This window comes from Lissotriton helveticus, chromosome 1_1, assembly GCF_964261635.1.
Source record: "Lissotriton helveticus chromosome 1_1, aLisHel1.1, whole genome shotgun sequence".
In the NCBI taxonomy this organism is placed as follows: Eukaryota; Metazoa; Chordata; class Amphibia; order Caudata; family Salamandridae; genus Lissotriton; species Lissotriton helveticus.
Window position 1 is genome coordinate 1798456369 of NC_136057.1, and position 23553 is coordinate 1798479921.

Genomic DNA, 23553 nt, shown 5'->3' on the forward strand with positions numbered 1-23553 from the left:
CTTCCAACAAGCGATCCAGCTTTTCTTTTTCATTTTTAGTAGGGTGAGAATTTTTCACCTTTTTGTATATCTGATTATTCATTTCCTCTAATTCAAGCTCATCCACACTTCGTTTCACTCCTCTGGCATTCACTTGATGCTTTCCGGTGTGTTTACGACACTTGCAACAGACAAATATGAAAAATAGGATAAGACCTATAATTCCAATTGGCATCAGTACCTTAAACAATAAGCTTTTACCTAAGCTAGCAAACCAATGACCTACATTTGAGAGACCATCTACCAGTCTCTTCCAGGCACTGTCAACCTCGAGTGGTTTGAGTTCCCTTTCCAAATTAGTAATGTTTTTCACATATCTTTTGAGCTGCACACTTTTGTCCGGAATATAAGTGCAACAATGTTGCGCCTTCAACATCCGGCAGACTCCGCCCTCTTTTGCTAATAAAGTATCAAGAGCAAGTCTGTTCTGCAAAACCATTGATCTGATCGCAACCATTTCGGTATTGACCAGCAGAAATCCATGAGCTGTGTCAGTAGACAACACATCCACTATAGTGGACAATTTGCAAATTCTGTGAGTGTTCAGAACCACTCCCACTCCAGGTATCAGTGCACTGAAAATACTACCCATTATTTCACCTATGCTTTCTCTTTTACTACGCACTAAGCCATTAGTATTTTCACTGCTTCCAGCAACTTTGTTCACATGGTATATTTTCGGGAAGACAATGCCAAAATAGCAGCTTCCATACCAGTGATCCGGCAATTTGAAATAAGCCTTGTCCCCACATATATAATAAATTCCAGGAAACACAGGCTCTGACCCATTTTTGAAACCCCAACCTCCAATTACCTTGTAATTATGTTCACATTCACTGGAACCAATGAAAATGTTATTATAGTAGCTAGTCTTCTCGCGGTGAAGACATAGTTTTCCTTTCTTTTCAAAATCCAGCAACAGAGCAGGACCCGCCCCACCATTTGAGGTGCCTTCCATGTTCTCAGCCCATTTTGGCCTTTTCTGTGTTTTGTCATCTGCCTTTCTTTTTATTTTTATTCTTCTCTTCTCTGCCATGTTCAGGAACATCTTTTCCTGCTCACGCAAAGAACAGGTCAAGTTATCTCTGTGTGCGTCACCTATGTCTATATTACCTATAGTCAGAAAGTATTCGCCCATATAGCGAGTAACGTCACTTTTAGTATGTACAGGATTCAAGTTCCCACGTATAGGGAGTTCAGAAAAGATCACGTCATTGTTAGAGTAATAGTACTGTAACGGTCCTCTTTTGTAAAATAAGCTAGCTAAAATGCTACAGGAAATTCCATATGTTAGGGGCAGGTGATGGTATGTCACGCCTTCAGCTACAGAGGTAGGTAGCTTCATGCAGACATAGCAATCTTCAATTTCCATAGTCTCTACATAGTGTATTAACAAGTTTGCGAAAACATTTAAATGCGTTTTATTCTTTACTCCATGATAATGTAGTCCTCCCTCATCTGATGCTTCTAGGTCTTGTTTTGTTTGTCTGAGTGCTCTCTCATGTATTGCTACACTTTGTGTTGTTAGTTCTTCAGTCTCAGTATTTACAATCTCAGTAGGGTCAATATTAGTATTTTTGCTCACCACAAAAGGAATGAAAACTGTTAGTCCTATCCAAATTAATATCAGTATAACTATACTACATACACATACCTTGCAGCATGTTTTGCAACGACTGCAACTAGGTCTACCATTCACGTTTGAATCAGACATTTTGGCTCAGAAGAAGTTTCTCGACCCCTCTTTGTGTCTTTACACCAGTAGCTTACTTTGTGCAAATTCACGGTGGCTCGTCTTCTTCTTCTGCAGAATACTCAGCGACTGGTTCTCCGTCGCTCTCGTCAGTTATATCAAGGTCTTCAAATTCCTCCAAAACGAGAGTCCATTCAGGAGACTTGTACTTTTTGTTTTGTCTTTTTATTCGATCGCTCCTTCTTTTGGAATTGTCTTCTGGTTGTTCTGCTATGCGAGCACTTCTCCTTTCTTCTGCACGTTTTTCTTCTACCGTTTTTATTCTCAGTCTCAATTTCTTTATGTATCCAGGCTCAATGTGCTTTCTTTTCTTAAGTCTTTTAGTTGGCACCGAGACCTCGTTCTCTTCTCTTGCCCTTTTATTTTCATTAGTTTGTGGCAATTCTGCTTCTTCTATTTCCCTTCCTGTCTCACTAGTTCCAGGACTTGCATCTATTTCTTCTGCCTGGTTACTAATCTGGCCTTGTTCAGGAGAATTTTGGTTTTGCTTTTCAAATGTCTCTGTTTCTGTTTCCTGAACACGTTCTTCTATCCCTATCTGATCCTGTTCGAGCACTTCGATCTCTTGATTTTCTTCCGCTCGAATCTCTTTACTAGGTCTAATCTGTCCCTTTTCGATATCAGGAGTCAGTGGAGGAGTATCGATCACTTGTTCTGTCCCTGTCTGACCTTCTCCTTCCTCAGTTTTGATGTGAATCTCAATACCCTGAGGTTCTTCGCCTGTGCCTTGCTTTTCCTCTCTATTCCACTCTCTACCTTTCCAAATTCGTTCGCTTGTTCTGATGGGGTCTTCGGTAAGGTCAATCACTGGTATCCACTCATCTGGCCATATGCTTGACAGCTCGTCATCAGCTACTTCTGGACCAACCTTTGGGAACCCTTCAGCAGGCTGGACTCTTGGTAGCTCGTCATCAACTACTCCTGGACCAACGTCTGCGGACCCCTCAGCTTGACTGGTACTGGGCTGTACGTCGTCAGTTACTTCGGGTCTTGCTTCTGCAGGCCCCTCTGCTGGACCGTCTTCTTCTCCAGGCTTTTTGTCTGGTTGTACCTTCTGGGTGTGGCTGGCGTGGATCCAATGGGGAACACCTGCACACTTCACTGCTGTGGTCGTTACCAGGATCACTTGTCGCTTCTCTCCCCACCTCGGTTCCAGGCAGCTCGACCGAGTGTGCTTCTTTATTTTGACCCAGTCTCCGGGAACCAGTTTGTGGAGAGGAGTCGTTGGATTGGCGACGGCGTCTATTCCGATCTGGCGAGAGATATAACGCACTTGGTCACCTAATCTCTTGCAGTATTCAAGCACCAAATCATCAGTAATACTCAACAGTTTGCTTCCTGGTACCCATGCTTGTCTCATCACTCTTCCCATCAAGATTTCATGAGGGCTCAGGCCTGTCTTTCGGTCTGGAATACTTCGGAGTCCCATCAGAACCAGAGGCAGGGCCTTTACCCAGGTCATGCCAGATGAATCACACAATTTCGCTAGTCTTGTTTTGATAGTCCCGTTTATTTGTTCCACTACTCCAGATGCCTCTGGTCGATATGCACAGTGGAGTTTTTGCGAGATCCCAAATGCCTTACAGAGTTGGTCGATTACCTCATTCTGAAAATGTCGGCCTTTATCTGATTCAATAGTGACTGGAACCCCGAATCTAGGTATCAGTTCTTTCAGTAAACACTTTGCTACTGTCAGTGCGTCACTTTGGGGAGTAGGGTAAGCTTCCACCCACTTTGAAAATAGGCAGACAATGACAAGGACATAACGCTTCCCTTCACAACGTGGCATGGTGATGAAATCAACTTGTACTCTCACAAAGGGACCCGCTGACCTCCCAATTTTCCCTAGTTCCACTATTGTTCTCTTGCCTGGGTTCATCTTTTGACATGACAGGCACCTCTGGCAGAGGGACTCTGCTACCTTCCTGAACTTTTTACTATACCAAGTCTGTTGGAATACCAGAATCATGGCGTCCCTACCAATGTGTGATCCCTCATGTATCAATCTCGCCATTGTGCCAAGCAAGTGTCTGGGTAACACAGGCATACCATTTGGGCCCAAGATGACACCATCCTCACGTCTTGGTCTACACCCGTCTTCCTTCCACTTCTCTCTCTCTTGCCAGGGTGCCGCCTGCTGCCATTCTCTCACTTCATCCCATGTAGGCACTTCTTCAAACACTCGAAGTTGGCAGCTGGTTCCAGGCCCCCCCCGTTTTGGATTTATAATATATCGATCCCTGGCGCATAATTTTGCCACTCGATCAGCAAAATCATTTCCCAAAGATACAGGGTCAAAGTCCTTCTTATGGGCAGCACATTTGACCACTGCCAGTTCCTTTGGTAACTGGATTGCCTCTAAAAGGTCTTGAACAACTTTTCCATTTCGAATAGGGGTACCTGATGAATTCAGGAACTCCCTCTGTAGCCATAATTGGGCAAAGTTATGCACAACCCCAAAACAGTACTGACTGTCAGTATACACTGTTAGGCGTACGTTTTTCCCCAATTTGCAAGCTTTCATCATAGCGATCAATTCGGCTACTTGTGCAGACTTTACTTCAAATAGATAACCTGCCTCTTCAATTTTGGTTAAGGAGACTACCGCATAGGCAGCACTCAGGCCTCCTTGTTCATGTCTTAGGCATGAACCATCCACAAAAAATTCCAAGTCATGTTTAGGCAAAGGTGTTTCTTTAATGTCTGGGCGTGGCTTTGGGCTAAATTCTGTTAAATCAATGCAGTTATGCTCATCTTCCTCCCCATTTTCCATATTCATTGAATCAGGAAGCAGAGTAGCGGGGTTCAGAATGTTGCACCTGACAATTGTTATATTTGCAGCACCCACGAGAATCCTCTCGTATTTAGTCAGCCGACTAGGGGTGAGATACTGAGTTTTCGTTCTTGTTAACAAAATTACCACTCCATGTGGAACATACACAGTTACAGGATGTCCCATGACAATGGATTCACTCTGCTCTAAACTTGTGCAAGTAGCAGCTACTGCTTTCAGACATCCTGGTAATCCAGCAGCCACTGGATCCAGGGTGGCAGAGAAATATGCCACAGGCCTTCTGGTTGTGCCATGTTCTTGGGTTAGACCTGCCAACGCTCAATTATCGCGAGTGTCACAGAACAGGGCAAATTCCTTGGAATAGTCTGGCATTCCCAACGCAGGGGCTGTACACAGACCATCTCGCAATTTGGTGAAGGCTGTTAAGCTTTCCTCATCCCATTCTATGATATCCGGTGTTCCTCTCTTGGTCATTTTTATCAAGGGCCTAGCTAGGACCGCAAATCCCACAATCCATTGCCTGCAGTATCCTATCACTCCAAGGAACATTCTGATTTCTTTCTGAGTACGGGGTAACTGCATCTTTTGAATTATCCTCACTCTTTCTGATGTTACTTTCCTGATGCCTTTCTCTATCTGGTGCCCCAGATATTTCACTGATTTTGCACAGAACTGTAATTTTTCAGGGGCCACTTTATGTCCCTTTTCACTCAGGTGATTCAGTAGGGCAATGGTGTCAATCACACAGTCCCTATGACTGTTGGACGCCACCAAGAGGTCGTCAATGTATTGCACCAAGACAGAATTTCCAGGTAAGACCAAAGTTTCCAAGCATTTTTTCAAGATCTGATTAAAGATAGAGGGGCTCTCTGTGTACCCCTGGGGGACCCTGTTCCAGACATACACGTGACGGTTGAAGGCAAATGAGAAAATAAATTTGCTGTCTGGATGCAAGGGAATGGAAAAGAATGCATGACATAGGTCTATCACAGTGAACCACTCAGCATCCCAGGGAATCTGGTACAGAATCACTGCTGGGTTCGGGACAATTGGGCAGCAAGGAATCACTATCTTGTTTACCTTTCTTAGGTCCTGCACTACTCTGTACTTGCCACTAGGCTTTTTGATGCCCATAATCGGTGAGTTGCATGGGCTACTCATTACTTCCTGTATGATGTTTCCTTCTAGCAATTTTTGTATTTCCAGGGCAACACCTGCTCTCACTTCTGCATTCATTCTGTAGGGTTTAGTATTAGGATATACTGCATTGTCCTTGATGGCTATCTGTATGGGGTCTACGTTTTTCATTAATCCTACATCTTTTCCCGTAAAGTCCCATACCTCTGGCTTCACTGTTTCTTGGAGTTCTTTAGGCAAATCCTGCATAGTCATTCGTTTAATTTCTGAGTCCGGTCTGATTAACATTAATTTATAAATGCCATCTTCATCTGGGGTCTGAATTTCAACACCCTTTGGTGTGCAAAAGATGGTACAGTTCATTTTGCACAGCAAATCACGTCCCAGTAAGTTCACTGGACTGGTGTCACAAACGACAAATCTATGCATTTCTTTAAAGTTTCCAATTGAGATCTCCATGGGCTCGGTAACAGGAGTACTAATCAGTTGATTAGATACACCCACTACTTGGATGGCTTCTCCCGAGAGGGGTAGGTTTGGAACGTCCACTGTTCTCACAGTAGAACGGGTAGCGCCAGTGTCCAACAGAAAAGTGACATCATTTCCGTCTACCTTTCCTTCAATGTATGGTCCGGACTGGTCTACCGGCAAGGAGGAGCCAAGTACGCACTCCTCGTCCTCCCCTCTCAGGCCCCGTCAGTACTGGTCATCACAAAGGAAGGTATCGTTTAGTAAATACTGCGAAGTTGCTGTATTTCTGTTCTCATTGCTTTCCCAGACCTCTACGTCATCACCCTGCGTGGACTTTCCCTTAAATACTTGCTTTGGTGCTCGAGGCAACTGAATCGTTTTTACCTGTGGTTGAGTCTTTCTTGGTCTTTCTTTCTGCGTCTGTGGAGTTAAATCAGGTGTTTGGGCGTTATCATCCTACAGATAAGGACACTCGTTTCGCCAGTGTCCAATTTCCCCGCACTGGTGGCAGGGAAATTTCTTCATTGCCTCCTCCCTGCTCATTTTAGGCCGGGGCTTGCCTCCTCCCCCACCCCCAGGACCTTGGTTCTGAGTAGTTTTGGCCATTTTACTCAATTGTTTTTCCTGCTGTTCTGCGAGCTTCACTTGAGCCCACATAACCTTCTCCTTGAGAGCCTTTTTCTTTTCTGCCATCTCGTCCTCGCAGTACTTTGCGTACCGCAGGACCTCATCCATCTTTTTAGTATGCCAACAGATTTTGTTATCTTTTATCCACTGACAAATTTCGGGTCTTAAACCATTTACAAACCTGTAAATAAAATGTGTCATATCCTTCATCTCGATGTTGTCTATCCCGCTGTATGTTTTGAACACCTGCAACAGCCTTTCATAAAAGGAGTGCACTGTCTCGTCTCTTTCCTGTGTTGTTCTATCTATCTTGGTCCAATCAGTTTCCTTTGCTGGCACCTTTACTTTCAAATGCTGTATTACTTGTTCATATTTTTTCATCACTTCTTTCGATGGTTCCCCTGTGTTGCCATCTCTCGGGTATTCCTCACTAGGCCAAGCTATGGCTATTTTACACTCGGTCCACAGATCTACCGGGACTACAATGTCGAAAAACCCATCCAGGTCTTTCCACAGGCATTTTTGTACCTTTACGAACCTTTCCACCTGTCTGTACCAGTCTACTGGTTTTTCGCGCAATTTTGGGAAATCGTTAGTAAAGGACACAATGTCCTGTCTGGACCATGGAACGTGCACATACTTCCCACCTGGTACTTCGCGCATAGGGCATAACTGCTCTGGTTTTTCAGCTTCTTTTAGCAAAAATTCGGGAGTTGCCTGCCTAGACCTGGCCTCATCCTTTTTCTTGACCCATCTGGCTTTCCACCTTTCCACATCTCCCCATTTTTGCAATACTGACAATAGTTCCTTGACCTGTGCTTTTTTCCCTGAAGCATTCAAGTTTTCCAAATCTTTGTCTGAGAAATCTGCTCTATAGGGTTTTTGCAGTGGTTTCGATCTTGAAATATCTATACCCATGCTAGCAGCAGTGTCTGTCAGTTTTTCATGAAGTACTCGGGTATTTCGGGTGAGACTTTTGCAGATAAACAGCATTTCGTCTTCGGAGTAGGTATTTAATCTGTCTAATCCTACGTTTCCTGCCATCAATTCCTCTATTTCTATTCTCAGCTTGTAAAGATCTAAAGGTTTCGTTGGGGACGTTTGCTTTTCCAATTCCTGACTCCATCTTTCGATTTCTTCAGGAGTCACCAATGTGACACTCCTAGTACCCGAGGTCGATTCCATCTGAATTGCCCTCGTACTAAACGTGTGCGGCTTCGGGATTCTTTTCTCAGTCTTTCTAATGGGCAGATCTAGCAACGAGACCTCCGACTCGCACTCACTGGTCTGATCATCTATAAATAAGGGTTCTGGTCTGGTCCGTGCAATGACAGGGGTAATTACGGGAGTTTTTGGAGTCCCTTGACGGTCCCCGTACAGCGGAACCACCGGTCCGATCGTTACTGGGATCGTCAAGGCTTCAGGACTTGCATTTAGCTGGGACATTTTCCGTATTATTTCAGCTCGCTGATTCCCCAGCGCTTCTCGCTCTTTCTCTTCTAATAACCTATCCAAGGAGTTTCCATGTAACACCTGCGGGGTCAGAATGGGAGCATAACTCGGGGCAATGGGATGAGTCTCACTCGGCCCTCCGCCATAGTTAGGCTTCGGAAACATACTTCCTGTGCCTAGGATTCTTGGATCTTCCTCATTCTGGGGCTGTAATAACGGCATTCCTGAACCTACGGACCTCACCTCTCCTCCATAAGGGGGAAGAGGGAAAAACTCTCCTTCACGTGAATATCCTGTCTCTCCACCTACGGGTCTCCTGGGGTAAATACTTCTGGGTTCTATGGGTCCTAGATTCTCAGTATAAGGAGGAATTATATAATCCCCTCCTACACTTGCGGACCTGACCTCTTCCCTTTGTAGGGGTCTCCGGGGAATATCTCCTGCACTCGAAGGTCGGTGTCCCTCATTATAAGGAGGCGGACTTCTCATGCACATGTCATCTAACAATTCGTCATCTGACTCTCCCAAGGGCCCCCAATGTTTAGTCTTTTCTGTTCTTTTCCCCCCCCCAGGAGGATCTTCTGCTGGCATCATGGGAAACAGTCCTTCAACAATCATGCTCTGTCTCCATTGTTTCATCTTTTTATCTCGGGATTCTTGCCTCAGTTTTGGGTAATACTTTGTCAGCCCTTTGTCCATTCGGGGCTTCTCTCTTTGGAAAGCCTCAATCTCCCATTCCTCTAATGCCTCATACTGCGTTAGTCTCGGTCTGGGATGTAATTCATTCATTCGGGTTCTTAAATTGAATAGGATTCTACCATTAAAGGTACCTTCTAACGGAAAGGCCATTATTCCGTCGTCTTCTGTGTACTTCACCCAATTTTCTAACCACACACACGTATTGTACCCTCTGTCAAACATCATGAAAGAGGCGGGAGTATTTGGTGGTGGAATAACAATGCCCTCTCTAGTTTTAATCGGCTTGTCCTTTTTAAAGTAATTCTTTACCTTCTTTACAATGGACATTTTTCTCTTAGTTCCGTACATAATATCGTATCTATTAGCTTTCCACTGATCCCTTTCAAACCCTTGGTTCCTTGGATCGGGTCTAGTTTCTGGAGAATACGAGTGCCACATACGATTTATACGCTTAACTTTGTTTACAAATTACCTCCAATCAGAATGCGTCTTGCAATTCCGTGCGACCAATGGGTGCACGCGTTCAAATATTTTCGGCCAATGGGTGCGCGGCCTTTTTCGCGAGACAGTTCTCACGCTTCGGCGCTCACCCCTCCTTCACAATTCCAGCCCCGCTACCCGCCCGCTGTTTCTACCAATCCCAGCGCGGCACGGAGTGACGTCAGAGACGCTTCGCGACTGACTCTCTCCCTTCACAAGGTAACGGAAACTTTCTTTCCTTCTAAAGTGCTAGTGCTGATTTATTTTACAACGAATACACATTCGCCACAGTGCTCAAGTGTCTAGACAGGAAAGATTTCTTTTACTGCAAGTAAACTACTTCCATTTACTTTTCACACGCTGCGGGTAGATCTCTTCCGCCTACCCTTCACTCTAGCATTAGTGAACCTGTTACTTCCCTAGACCCATCCACTCTTTTCCGGGATATATCCGAGTCTAAGGTTTCCCAGCGGACCCCTTTGCTTTCACTCAAGCTCCGATGAACCCGCTACTCTTCCGATGTGACCCTTGCTAGGTTACGCCACTATTGGAATTTTGCCAATGAACCTCGTTACTAACATTTATTCACACTTGTATTCAGAAAAAAACCCTAGTTAGTGCTTCTGGTTTTCTACTTAACCTGCACCTAACTTTCCTTGAGCCTGCGACCTCAAGGCAATGGATTCTATTCACCACTTGCCTATTCAATTCCCCGGGGAGTTCTGACAACACTGAACAACACGTTTTACGTACGCATGGATTAATACATATAACAATATAAGAACAAGAATAACAATTTTGAAACAATTCATAAATTTCAAAAACAGCGCATTCTCAAGAGATTGATCAGGTCCCTCGAAATGGCCGCTCTTATAGCAGCATCAATATACTAGCAGCTACCGACTTGACTTAGCTTAACTAGTCCTACCTACCCTTTAACTATTCCCTAACCATCCTCTGCTTACCAGAAATACTGATAGAGCGCGCGGGTCACCCGACCAATAATTTCGCCACTTCTGGCTTCGGGCCCATATATTTCAAATCACCATATACATTGATCAGATGACCTCACGCTCTGCTATCAGATATTAGTGAGTCCCTTTCGTTGTTCTTCAGCGTACCCGACTTACCATCCACCGACACGGGTACCTATGACCACAATGGATCAGGGAGCTAGTTGTAAAAGGAAAGGCAGCAAAATACAAACCCAACAACTAACATTCAATACCTTTTGTAAAATGACCACGGACAACTGGAAGTTTTAAAGTCTTTATCTAATTTAGTAAATTTCAGAAATAATCAAATTCACAGTAATTAAGCAATCGATAATCAGAATAACAGAAAGTACATAGCTGAATAGCAAATAAGTCAGAGCAACCATTTATAGACTAATGGAATCCGGACACACTTATAATAAAGGATCAGGAATTAGAACGTTTAAGATGAATTACTAAAAGATGGGATAGGCTTTGATTAGGACTGGTATTCTAGATTTATTTCAAGGGAATGAGACAGGAGTTCGGGACATTTACATCTATAGGAGAGTCTATGGAGAGAGACACGCTATGCTTTAAGGCAAAAGTTCTTTAGACAATTTAAGTAAGGAGGTCCTAGACCATATCAGGAAATGACAAACTGCAATGCAAAATATAATTTTCTAACAGGTAGGGTAACATAGAAACACGTTATGAAACAAATGCAAATGACTTTATAATTCAATGGTTGCGGAAAAGCATGGAAAATTAACATATGCAAAGGTATGTCTTTATTAAAGCAAAAGACAGAAATTCAGGAAGGTGCAAGATTCAGAGTGATATTTACCTAGACTGGTGTGAAAACCAAACCCTGGCCACGGGTCAGTTAAGGACAGGAAACCCTCAAGGAAGGATACCCCTAAATGGACAGCAGGTGCAGAATGGACACCCAGGACAGGACAGGAAACCCTCAGATTAGGAATCAGGACAGGACCTCTCGGACAGGACCCTCAGGACAGGACCAGCACCCGCAGTTCGGAAGCAACGCCTGCGCTCCACCCTCACTGCAGCTATCGATCAAGACCCCGATTGGGTCAGCGAACTCCCAGCAATGTGCTCCGCCAGCACTTTAAGGTTTAGTAAAACCTTAGTCTATGGTCAATTTCGGACAGAGTGCTCCGCAGCTCTCTGTATCTTCAGTCACCTATTGAGTGCGTTGGGTCAGTGACAGGTCAGCTAAACCAGACAAGTCGGACAATTTCCCTAGGAGAACCCAGGGTAGTTATACTGTTTGGGGACGGTGTACCACCCCCCAATGTTGCAAAGTGTCAGAATCCCTCAATTTGGATTGGTCCTAAGGTAGGATTTGGGTAACACACCAATCAGAATAGACTATTTAGAGGCCTAATTTACATCTCTGGGTACCGCCTAGCGAGATTGGGGTTCTCATGAGAAAGTCCAGTGGAATACAATGAATTGTTAACAATTGTTTCAATATGGGCACACATGACTCTGTCCTGCTGGGTCGCAGGTCATTTTCTCAGGAGCATCTTGCCCATCTCTGCCAGCTGGCTGAGTTCCACTGTTCAAGGCTGAACTTCCCCAGGCTTCATGACCTGCGCAGAAGGGACCTTCAAGATGGTTCCCGGCTCAGTCAGACCCCCATTTCCCGCGGTAAATGAAAAGTAAGCGAGAACAAATTAATACATAGAAATAAATGTATGTAAACACATCATTGGTCTTGTATTTCAAACTTATCATTATAAAAATATACTATGCAGTTTAAATGTTAGCAACATATACACGTTTCACAAGAGCATTACCACGTTATTCACGAAATCTGTGTATTACGCATGCGCACCCTTTCCCTCGAAATCTATAACTACGTCAGGTCACGTGAGTGTGACTGACGCATGCGCAGAAGCCATTTACTAAGCGGCGGCCATTTTAAAGACATGGATTAGTTGTATTAGAAATACACGTATGCAAGCTTCCTCTACCTTGTTCGAATATGAAAATAAAAGATTAGTAAGACGTACAAATTATTAATTGATTACACACGGGCGAGGTTCATGACTCGAGCAAGTCGCGAGGCGATGCTTGCTCTATCAATACAACCCAGGAAAATGGTAAAACAAAAGGATTAAAAGATAATTATTGCGCACTAGAATAGTTCATGCAGCAAGAACAATCAAAATGATGGGAGGCTTGATCTCTTCAAAGGTACCTTGAAGTAGGGAGGATTCCCGGCGGCCTCCGAATCATGATTGCCCCCAGCTATGAGGCGCCAAACCCACTCATGATGGCAGCGTGGGTGCAATGCAACTTAGAATCTTCGTGCAGACTAGGGGAGATTCTAGTCAAGTATGCAGAGATTGATAGAGTTAAATTACAAGTCAACATAGAAGTGCTAGAAAACGAGATTAAACAGCAGGGGGATCCCCAAAACAGACAAAAGATGCATGACGAGCTGGCAGCCCGATTGCACAAGTAAGAAGATGAAAAAATAAAGACAAGGAAAACATACAAATTCAGGATAGACAGGGACGACTATGCCAACGGACAAATATTCACTTTTGCACGTAGATCGACTCATTAAAAACAGCAACTGCAAACCGACGATTACAAGGGTCTGATTCGAGGCACAGAAACCAACAACAAGTTGAATCTGCGTCCATCTCAGACCTAAGCTCTGGGCAAGATAGTGAATCAGAGAATGAAACTCTAAGAAGAAGGCAGGAGCAAAGTACTAAAAGATTAACTTTGGGGGAAGAGTTGGATATTTGAAAACGAAGCAGAAGGGAAACACTCCGACACCGCAACAAGGGAACTGTGGCAGCAGGAGCACCCAGAGGAGAAGGGGGAGAAGCCAAGCCCAGACAACCAGGAGAGAGCAAGAAGAGAGGACGAGGATGAGGGAACCGCAAATAGAAGACACTGTCCTCATGTCCAGCACTGCCGAAAGCCCTGACCCAACCACTGCAAATTCAATAATAGATTTGGCCAATATCAATCTGACTATGGCTGAGCAACAACTCTTATCATTAGGTCGATCCTATTGCCCCAAAACGAATTTTTATTATGTACAAACCAGGGCGGACATCTATAAGTTCATTAAAAACTCAAGCTGGCCAAATTTCACCAACAAAGGAAGGCCAGCAACTTGATAGGAAACATAGAACCATCAAACACCTATGTGGAACCCCCAGGCCTAACTGTATCAGAAATAGGCTTACTCAAAGATATGCACGAACTGCAAATGGGGAATGAAAGGATGACCAATGCAAGTTGGTACACAATATCTCAGGAAGAGAACACTAGTGCAGAAGCTACCCTCCCCAATACGTCCGCTAGGCCCATTACTCTTTTCAAAGCAAAGTCGAGATTTGTACTAATTATGCCTCAGGATGCATTGGATGTTTTTAATGAACAGATTGTTGCACAAATCCAAACATTAAAATATACCATAAACAGATCCAAAATGAAAATGTCCTACCAACAAAGAAATTACCAGCAACTTATCAACAAATTGAAGAAAGAAAAGAAGGTGGTTATAAGAAACTAGGACACGGGTGGGAACTAACAGCCTGATTCATGTACGGGCCGTTTTGCGTGTCCCTAATAGCGATCAATAGCGACTCGCTATTGAGGAAACGCAAAACGGCATTCATGTACTTTTCGGAGAAAAATAGCGACTCGCATGCGGGCGCTAAAGCCGTTAGCGACCCACAAAAAACGCAGAATAATCGCTATTTCCGGCTACCTGCGATCGGGATTGCGACTCGCAATCCCGATCGCACGAGATTGCGCTCGCAATCCCGATTGCACGGGATTGCGAGTCGCATTCTCGCGGGATCTGGAAAACGGGAAGACGCATTCCGAGCACCGTGATGACATCACAACCAGGAAGCAGCCAAATCCCACCCCCAAACACCACAGTGACGCTATCAGTCGACTGTCCACGACGGAAAGCTGCCACCAACCCGCCGTTTGCGCATCCCGACCACGCCGAAATAGCGACCGCTATGTCAGACGACCCGCAGCCCGGACCCAGCAACAGCGCTGGCCGCAAGCGCAAACTGAAATTCTCCGAACAGGAGCTGGAGAACCTCATAGAGGGTGTGGTGGCCAACCACGACCAGCTGTTTGGTGCAAACTCCCGGAGGGTCCCAGAGCAGGAGAAGAGGAGGATCTGGGTGGGGATTGCCGCAAGCGTGAACTCTGTGGGCGTTGCGGACAGGTCCCTGGAGGAATTAAAAAAGCGGTGGTACGACCTCCGAGGGCGTGCCAAGGAGAGGGTGGCGGAGCGCCTTGGTGAGGCATCAGGCACCGGAGGTGGTGGACCGACTGTCCCACCCAACACCCCCCTGGAGGACCGGGTAGAGGACACGTTGGAGAGGGAGGCGTGTGTTGGCGTGACCCCTCTGGACTCCTCCCGCCCCACCCAAGACACCCAAGGTAAGTGGCATGCGACTGCGACCCTGTCCCCTATGACCGCCCCTGACCAAATAGGCTCACTCATTGGCCCTGAAGCATTGTGGGAGACGTAGTATGTCCACAATGTAGTAGTACCACAATGCGGCCCGAAAGGTTCCAAAGTGCGCAAATACACAGCCACCCAGGGAATGACACCCAGCATGCATGTAACATCTGCACGTCTGACAGTCACATGCACCTAATGAGTATCCACTTACCCTCACAGGTGCGGGAGATAGCAGCGACAGTGAGAGGCTGCTGATCGACGAGGAGGCCCAGGAGGAGGAATCCCTACCTGCTACCCAGCCACCAGCCCCTGCGGCAGCGCCAACACCAGCAGCCAGGCCACCCACCTTGCCTGCTGCATCCGCCTCAGGCCCACCGGCTGCCAAGGCCAGGCCACCCACCTTGCCTGCTGCATCCGCCTCAGGCCCACCGGCTGCCAAGGCCAGGCCACCCACCTTGCCTTCTGCATCCGCCACAGGCCCACCGGCTGCCAAGGCCAGGCCACCCACCTTGCCTTCTGCATCCGCCTCAGGCCCACCGGCTGCCAAGGCCAGGCCACCCACCACACCTGCCGCACCTGCAACACCAGCTGCTGCAAGACCTGCAGCTCGTCCACCACCATCTGGGCCAGCCACATCCGCTACACAGCGGCCGACCACCAGGAGGGGCAATGGCCATTTCCACGCCTGCATGAGTGTGGAGCGGCGCATGCTGCGTTTACACCAGCGCCAGTCGCAGCAGCAAGGAGCCATCCAGCTCCAGCTGCAGAAGATCGGCCGCAATGTGGCGGGAGTGGGCGAGAGGGTGGACCGCATGACGGCGGCCATTGACCGCATGGCGACGGCTATGGAACACAACACTGCAGCGCTGGTGAAGCACCGAAGTGTTGCTAGCAGGCGCCACCACCAGTTGCTGAGCCGGCTGTCCACATATAGCCGCTCCAATTATGCCTCGGCAAATGCCACCACCCTGCTTGCGCGGCGCTCGTTAACCCAGCAGCACCAACTCGTCCAGTGCTGCGAGGATATTACCCGGGTGCTGGAGCATTTGACAACCGCCGTCACCGCACTGCACGCACCTGTGATTCCGGCAATTGTGGGGGGTGATGATGCTAGTGAGGGTGCCTCTAGTGTCAGCAGCCACTCTGCCACGCAGGCCCCCCCACCTAGGCGCAGCACAAGGGCTGCCCCAGCTCCAGCTGCCCAGGAAGAGGAAGAGGCTCCCAGGCGCCTGGGAATTGTGCGCCGGAGGCGCCAATGACATTGTGTCAGGGACACAGGCGCAGGCTGAACTTAAGCCTGCCATGGAGCGTCTCATGCAGTATGCATGAATACTGCATTTTGTAAATAGTTGTTACGAAGACCCATTTATTTTTTTGTGATTCAAACAAATACATTTATTTTGGTGCACACATACGCCTTGTGTAATCATTACAGTTTGCATGCAATTGTGATATGTGGGGTGGGGGAAGGGGGTGGGCTAGAAATTGTTAGCTGTGATGTGGTTGCGACGTCTGTGGCCTTCAGCTGGGTTCTCCCCGCGTGCATGGTGCGCATGTGCTGGTGGCCGGTCGTCCCCCTCAGATTCACTGCCTGAGATGTCAACTGGTATCCGGCGCTTGGTTGCAATGTTATGAAGCATTGCACAGACAGCCACAATGCGGCAGCACGCTGCAGGACTGTAATACATGGCCCCACCTGTCTTGTGCAGTATACGGAACCTGCTCTTGAGCAGGCCAAATGTCCTTTCAATACAGTTCCTTGTCCGGATGTGCGCAACATTGTAGCGGCGTTGCTGAGGTGTGGCAGGGTTGAGGTAAGGGGTCAGGAGGTATTCCCGTAGGGCGTAGCCACTGTCACCTGAATGAGAGGAGCAGATGTTGATTGCCTGTGCAGCGCAGTTACTTCATAGCAATGTGACATTGTCGACAAAGTGTACTTACCAAGTAGGTGTCCTTCCCCAAACTCTCCCCTGATCAGTCGTGTGTGGAGTCCGCTGTGCCTGAAGATAAAGGAGTCATGGGTACTCCCTGGGTACTGGGCCACAATGTCAGTGATGATGGTCTTGGCATTGCAGACCATCTGTATGTTGAGGGAGTGGTACGACTTCCTGTTGCGGTACATATACTCCGTGCCAGCTGGTGGGCAGATGGCGACGTGGGTACAGTCTATGCAGCCAAGGACATGGGGAAAATGGTCAACATTATAAAATTGTAGTTTTGTGAGGTCCAAATCCTGTTGGCTCGTGGGAAATGTGATGTGCCGGTGGAGCTGGGTGAGCATGGCGTCAACAAAAGTGTGGAGGCAGCGTGACATGGTGGGCTGGGAAATCCCCCCAGCAGCGGCTACTATGCCCTGGAAACTGCCGGATGCCAGGAGGTGCAGGCTGCACAATACCTGCACATGTGTGGGCACAGAATTGTTTCGCCTTGTTGGGTGCTGCATGATGGGGTCGAGTTCTTGTATCAGCCAGGTGATCATTTCCCCATTCAGCCTGTATTTAGCATAAATCTGTTCTCTGGTTTGCCCCAGCAAGGTGACCCGCTGCCGGTAAATCCTTGCCTGCCTCATGCGTCTCCTCCGTGCTGCTCGCTGTAGCCTTCGCCGCCTCACCACCATGTACATCCCAGGCATTGTGGAACGCCTATTGCTGCTGCTGAATGTCCTTATGTGTGATTGGTCAGGCCTGGACCTGTTGGTGATTGGCTAACAGTTTTTCAAATTTTGGTTAATCATGGCTTTTATGGTTACCACCTGCTTTGAGTTGTCCTTAAATTGCGCCGCGCTAATGTGCGATTTAGCGATTTTTCGCTAATGTATTTCTTTCATGAATGCCGATTGAGACAATATTGCGTTTCGCTATTCAATTAGTAGATTCCGTGGTTGGTCGCTATTTCATTATCGCTAATGCTCGACTTCCCGGAGTCTGCGACTTTTACAGCGTAATCGCTATTCCGCTCGCTATTTTTTTTTGCGATTTCGCTATTTCGTACTTGAATGCCGATTCCGTGTTTTGCACCCGCAATTGCGTTTTCGCAGCCATTGCGGGCGCTATTTCGCTTCATGAATCAGGCTGATAGTCTTATGGCCTTGGGATGAGTACTTAAGAGAAGCTTAAAGCCAATTAAACGACCAAGATTGCTTCAGGAAAAAGTTCCATGTTGAAATACAAACAGATGCAGAAACAATTCTTCTCGCAACTCCTGGCATGGAAAAGTATGGGTCTAATTAGTTGGGATGAGTACAAATATTTAAAAAAAGAACACCCAACTACTCCAGTCATTTTCTTTATCCCAAAGGTCCACAAAGGTATACAGAGACCACCAGGGAGACCCATAATAGTGGCATGTGATGGACCTTTGGAGCACATGTCCAAGTACATACATTTCTTTTTAAAGGAACATGTTAAAAGTCTCAAATCATATGTTCAAGACACCAGTAACTTTTTGAGAAAGGTCAAAAATGTACAATGGAAACCGGAATAGTTGCGTATAGCTCTGGACGTCTAATCTCTATATACATGCATTCGGAACAGAGGCGTCATTAGATCTGTGAACTACTTCTTAGCAAAAAGTCCGATGAGATTTGACAAGCACAACAAAATGTTAATTAGCATGTTATTGTTTTGTTTAGAAAACAATGTATTCATGTTCAATAATCAAATGTACCAGCAAACCTAAGGAGTTGCCACGGGGGCCAGCTTCTCCCCCAGCTATGCCTGTTTATTTATGGGCTGGTGGGAGGAGTTGGTCCTTGTGAGGAAGTACGAACAACTGTTCACATCCAGGATTATCCTATGTCTTAGATTCATGGACGATCTGTTTTTAATATGGCATGACACCGAACAAAGTGCAATTTACTTCATACAACAACTGAATATTAATGAGGTCAATCTGAAATTTACTTCCTCAATTAGCAAAACAGAAATTACATTTTTAGATGTGCAGATCAAAATTGTAAACAATGACCTGACAACAACCTTATTTAGAAAACCCACAGCAGGCAACACACTCTTGCATGCATCAAGTGCGCATCCGTCTCAACTCATCAACAGTATCCCTTATGGGGAAATGTTGCGGATACGGCGCATTTGTAGTGATGAGGAAGATTCTAATGCCAAACAAGCAGAATGCCGAATGCGATTTCTGGCAAGAGGATATACTCCTTTAACAGTGGATGCAGCCATCACAAAATCTAATGAAAGGGCAAGAGTAGATCTGCTACAATATAACACCAGAAAAAAGGCCAAAAACGAGGGAATACAAGAAACCGCTGAACCTACAAGATTAATCCTGGGTTTCTCTAAACAAGAAAAACAACTGAGAGCGATTATCCATAGGAACAGGCCATTTGTACGTGACGGCCCCATAATAGGCAAACATTTACCTACCAACCCATCCATTGCATTTAGGAAAACAACCAGTATGGCAAATGCATTAGTTAAGAGCAGCCCAGAAGACTAGGGGAGAGCTATGTGGTTGGCAGCTAGAAAAGGATTCATTAGATGCACATCATGCAAAGCCTGTCATTATGGCATAAATACTACGTTATACCAAACTACATTCAACGATAAAACACAAAACATTACACAGCATCTTACATGCAAATCTAAATATGCTGTGTATATTTTGGAATGCAGCTGCAAATTAAAATTCATAGGAAGTACCAAGCTGGCAGTGCATAAAAGAATATTACAACATATGAGGGCCATAACTGACAATGACGCAAGTTATGCTGTGGTCAGGCATTTCAGGGACATCATAATAGTGACCTTAAACAGCTCATATATTTTGCTACAGAGAAAAAGAGAGGTAGGGATAGGGAAGGCAAACTAAGATGCCTTGAAACCAGATACATTCTAGAATTTGACTCTAAGCAGCCAGGGGGTCTCTACAATACAGAAAATCTGCACACATATTTATAAACAAACCACAATCAAATGTTTACAAATTGATTAACCAATATTACAACAGCTTATTGGTAATACCGATGAGGAATCTAACAGAAAAACATAACATTGCATTCTCATAATATCATGAAGAAGTGGCATATTTTTTAGGAAATCATTAAGAAATGTTTAAGAATCTTCAGCCTGTGTAAATCATCTAATAATAATTTATTGCAATAGTCATGTATTCATATATTTATACTTATATTTATATAATTATTTATTGCAGTATTTTTATCACTTCAATGAAACATCTGGTAGAACTAGGGGTTTTACTGTGTATATATTTAAGAGATTTTATCAGGCTATTGTAACATGTATACATATTATTGCGACATAATATTATACATAGTGGAAGGACCTCTACAGCTGCTAACACAAAGGATATATATATATAATATTCAATCTTTATATCTAATTTCCCAAAACTTGAGTCTACATCTAAGTAGTATATTCCACGGCCATACACAATTAGTCCACATAGACTAGCTGACCGGGAACATGCTCGAGAATTTAATCATATAACAGCTTATTTTGTTTATACACAAACTATTTACAATGGCAAATGCTGATTACTGATAATTGAATCAGGACCATTAATGGCAACAACAAGCACATAGCACCTCTAATACACACTGCACTTTGGGTTCTAATTTACTTAGAATAGTTTTATAATTTCAGGGATCTGCACACATGGTAGACTTTTACGACAACCAACTCAAAAACAAGAGACACTGGGCAAATTGACCATGTATGCCGATATCATTTTGCAAGATGTGATCTCATTTTGTTAGACAACTTACAATTATTGTTTTTCAATACAATGTCTTGTATGTTGATTGCTAATAATCATAACTATCGTGGATCCAATAATGTCTCACCCTGCATTATGCATAGAATTTCCATCGTAGTCTGTTGTCCATGTTGGTTGACGAATGATATGCACTAGCACTTTAAATATGGGAGAAACTGTTCAGGCTGTGTCATGCGATCAAGGCTGTGAACCGTCCGAAAAGCGCCATGGCAGACTAGCTGGGTGGCAATAAACAACACTTTGCACCAATTTTGGGTCCTCGCTCATTTTTCAAAGTTGGAAAGCTGAAGTTACTAACAAGAGATCATTTATATATATACATATTCACTGAAAAAACCATAGGTTTCAGGCAGGTTATAGTTAGGAATTATCTTTTAAAAAACCTTTGAAATTCACTGAAAAAAACATAGGTTTCAGGCAGGTTATAGTTAGGAATGATCTTTTAAAAAAAACCTTTGAAATTCACTGAAAAAAACATAGGTTTCAGGCAGGTTATAGTTAGGAATTATCATTTAAAAAAACCTTAGAAATTCATTGAAAAAAAAAGTTTCAAGGGTGTTAGTTAGCTGGACATTTCACTCATACAATACCATTGAAATTCCTCCGTTATAGTTAGTTGTACTAACTGTAACTCTCGTGCCCGCAATCCACTGGTGATGATGTCACATATTACATCATTCATGATATGGTCTGTGACATCACTGATGACATCACTGATGACATCATCCAGTGAATGTGGTTTGGTTTGATATTTAAATATGTATTATTATATAAATAGCAATCTGCATTTAAGAATCAGTAAATATATTCCTATCTGGAGGGTGGATTTAGTAGCAGTGTGATTGACTGTTTACTTGACTAATGTATAGTGTCTCACTAAATATATTGGATAGTGACTAAACTGTGTGAATTACTGTATTATTTTGTCAGGTGTTGTGTAAACTGCTGCACCAGTTAGTTACTAGCTACCTGAAAGTCTACATTAGTTATTGGTTAGTTAACTGATTATTTGTATGGGAGAGTGAATATGTGTGTGGTTCGGTGGGGGATCTGTGACTCCCCAAAGATATGTTTATAGTTAATTCAGTAGGTATATATGATGTTAAGACTACAGATTATAATTGTTGTTTGGGTGAGTGAATATCTTTATGTGTGTGGTGACGAGCAAATATATTTCTCAATGGTACATGTCCAACAAAGTAGAAAAAATAAAAGGCAGTGTAAATGACAGTCGTTGTATATAAATAACTATACATAAAACTCATAATTGCATGAGTGACTGTATAGATAACTGTATACTTGTACTAGTGATTTCATAACACACTAAGTATCAGTTACTATCTATATGAATAAATGAAGCGCTATTAGTATAAGTGTGTAGCTGAGTAAATGTAAATATGATACATTATTTCCAAAAGTTAGTAGGATGACTGCATAAGTGAATAGGATGTGTGCTGGTGTGTAATATCAATATAGGTGTATAAGTATATTGGATAGTATTCTATTGATTATTGACAGCATGTATGAGTGAATCTATAGGTAATTGATTAGATGTGTGTGTGTAGATCTAGAAATCACTGAGTAGGTTTCTAGATACTTGTATTGGTGTGTCAATGGAGTCAAATATGATACTCTGATTTTTTCAGTGAGTGATGAAAGGTTATACTAGTGTATGATGAGGTGTATCTGATTGTCACGTGGATGATGCCATCAGTGATGTCATCAGTGATGTTATTTGAGATGTCATCAGTGAAGTCATCAGTGATGTCGCTGACCATGTCATGAATGATGTAAAACGTGACATCATCACCAGTGGATTGCGGGCGCGAGAGTTACAGTTAGTACAACTAACTTTAAAGGAGGAATTTCAATGGTTTTGTATGAGTGAAATGTCCAGCTAACTATAAAACCCCCTGAAACCTATGGTTTTTTCAATGAATTTCTAAGGTTTTTTAAATGATAATTCCTAACTATAACCTGCCTGACACCTATGGTTTTTTCAGTGAATTTCAAAGGTTTTTTAAAAGATAATTCCTAACTATAACCTGCCTGAAACCTATGTTTTTTTCAGTGAATTTCAAAGGTTTTTTAAATGACAATTCCTAATTATAATGTTGACCACTTTCCCATGTTTTCAACAAGAAACCAAATCTGCAATGCTACCTAAAAAAACAGGCAATAGTTCCACTTACCACTAACAAATTAACATCAACATTAAACTAATGTAAGGATGTCGACTATGTACTGCGTGAATTACATCCAACTCACACCCATATTTATAGAGCAATATGTGACAGAAGTTCTAATTATACACTTCCGACAATGTATGTGACAAAAAAGCATTCCTTAATTCTGTGTCAACTACTGCCTTTGATCTACACTGCGGACAGCAGAGTTCACAACCTGAATTCAGCTTTGCATCTACACTACGGACAGCATTGAAGTTAGCCTTGATTTATGTAAGGCAGAGACAGTTTTGTTAAATGATGCAACAAAAACATTCCTCAATGTCTGTACTGTGTACTGCCTTCAAATGTACACTGCGATCAACAGAGTTCACTACTTGATACCAGAAGCGCATCAGCACTACAGACAACATTAAATTCACTCTCGATTTATTTAAGGCAGAGACAATTGTACTGTGTCCTCAGATTTTGTTAACTCTGACAAAAAAGCATTCATCGATGTTTGTGTCGAGTACTGCCTTCGATCTACACTGTGGACAGCAGGGTTCACAACTTGAATTCAACTTTGCATCTACACTACGAACAGAAGGTAATTCACCCTTGATTTATTTAATGCAGAGACAATTGTACTGTATGTGTTCAGCTTTTGTTAAAATAAGAGACAAAAATCATTCGTCCATATCTGTGCTCAGTACTGC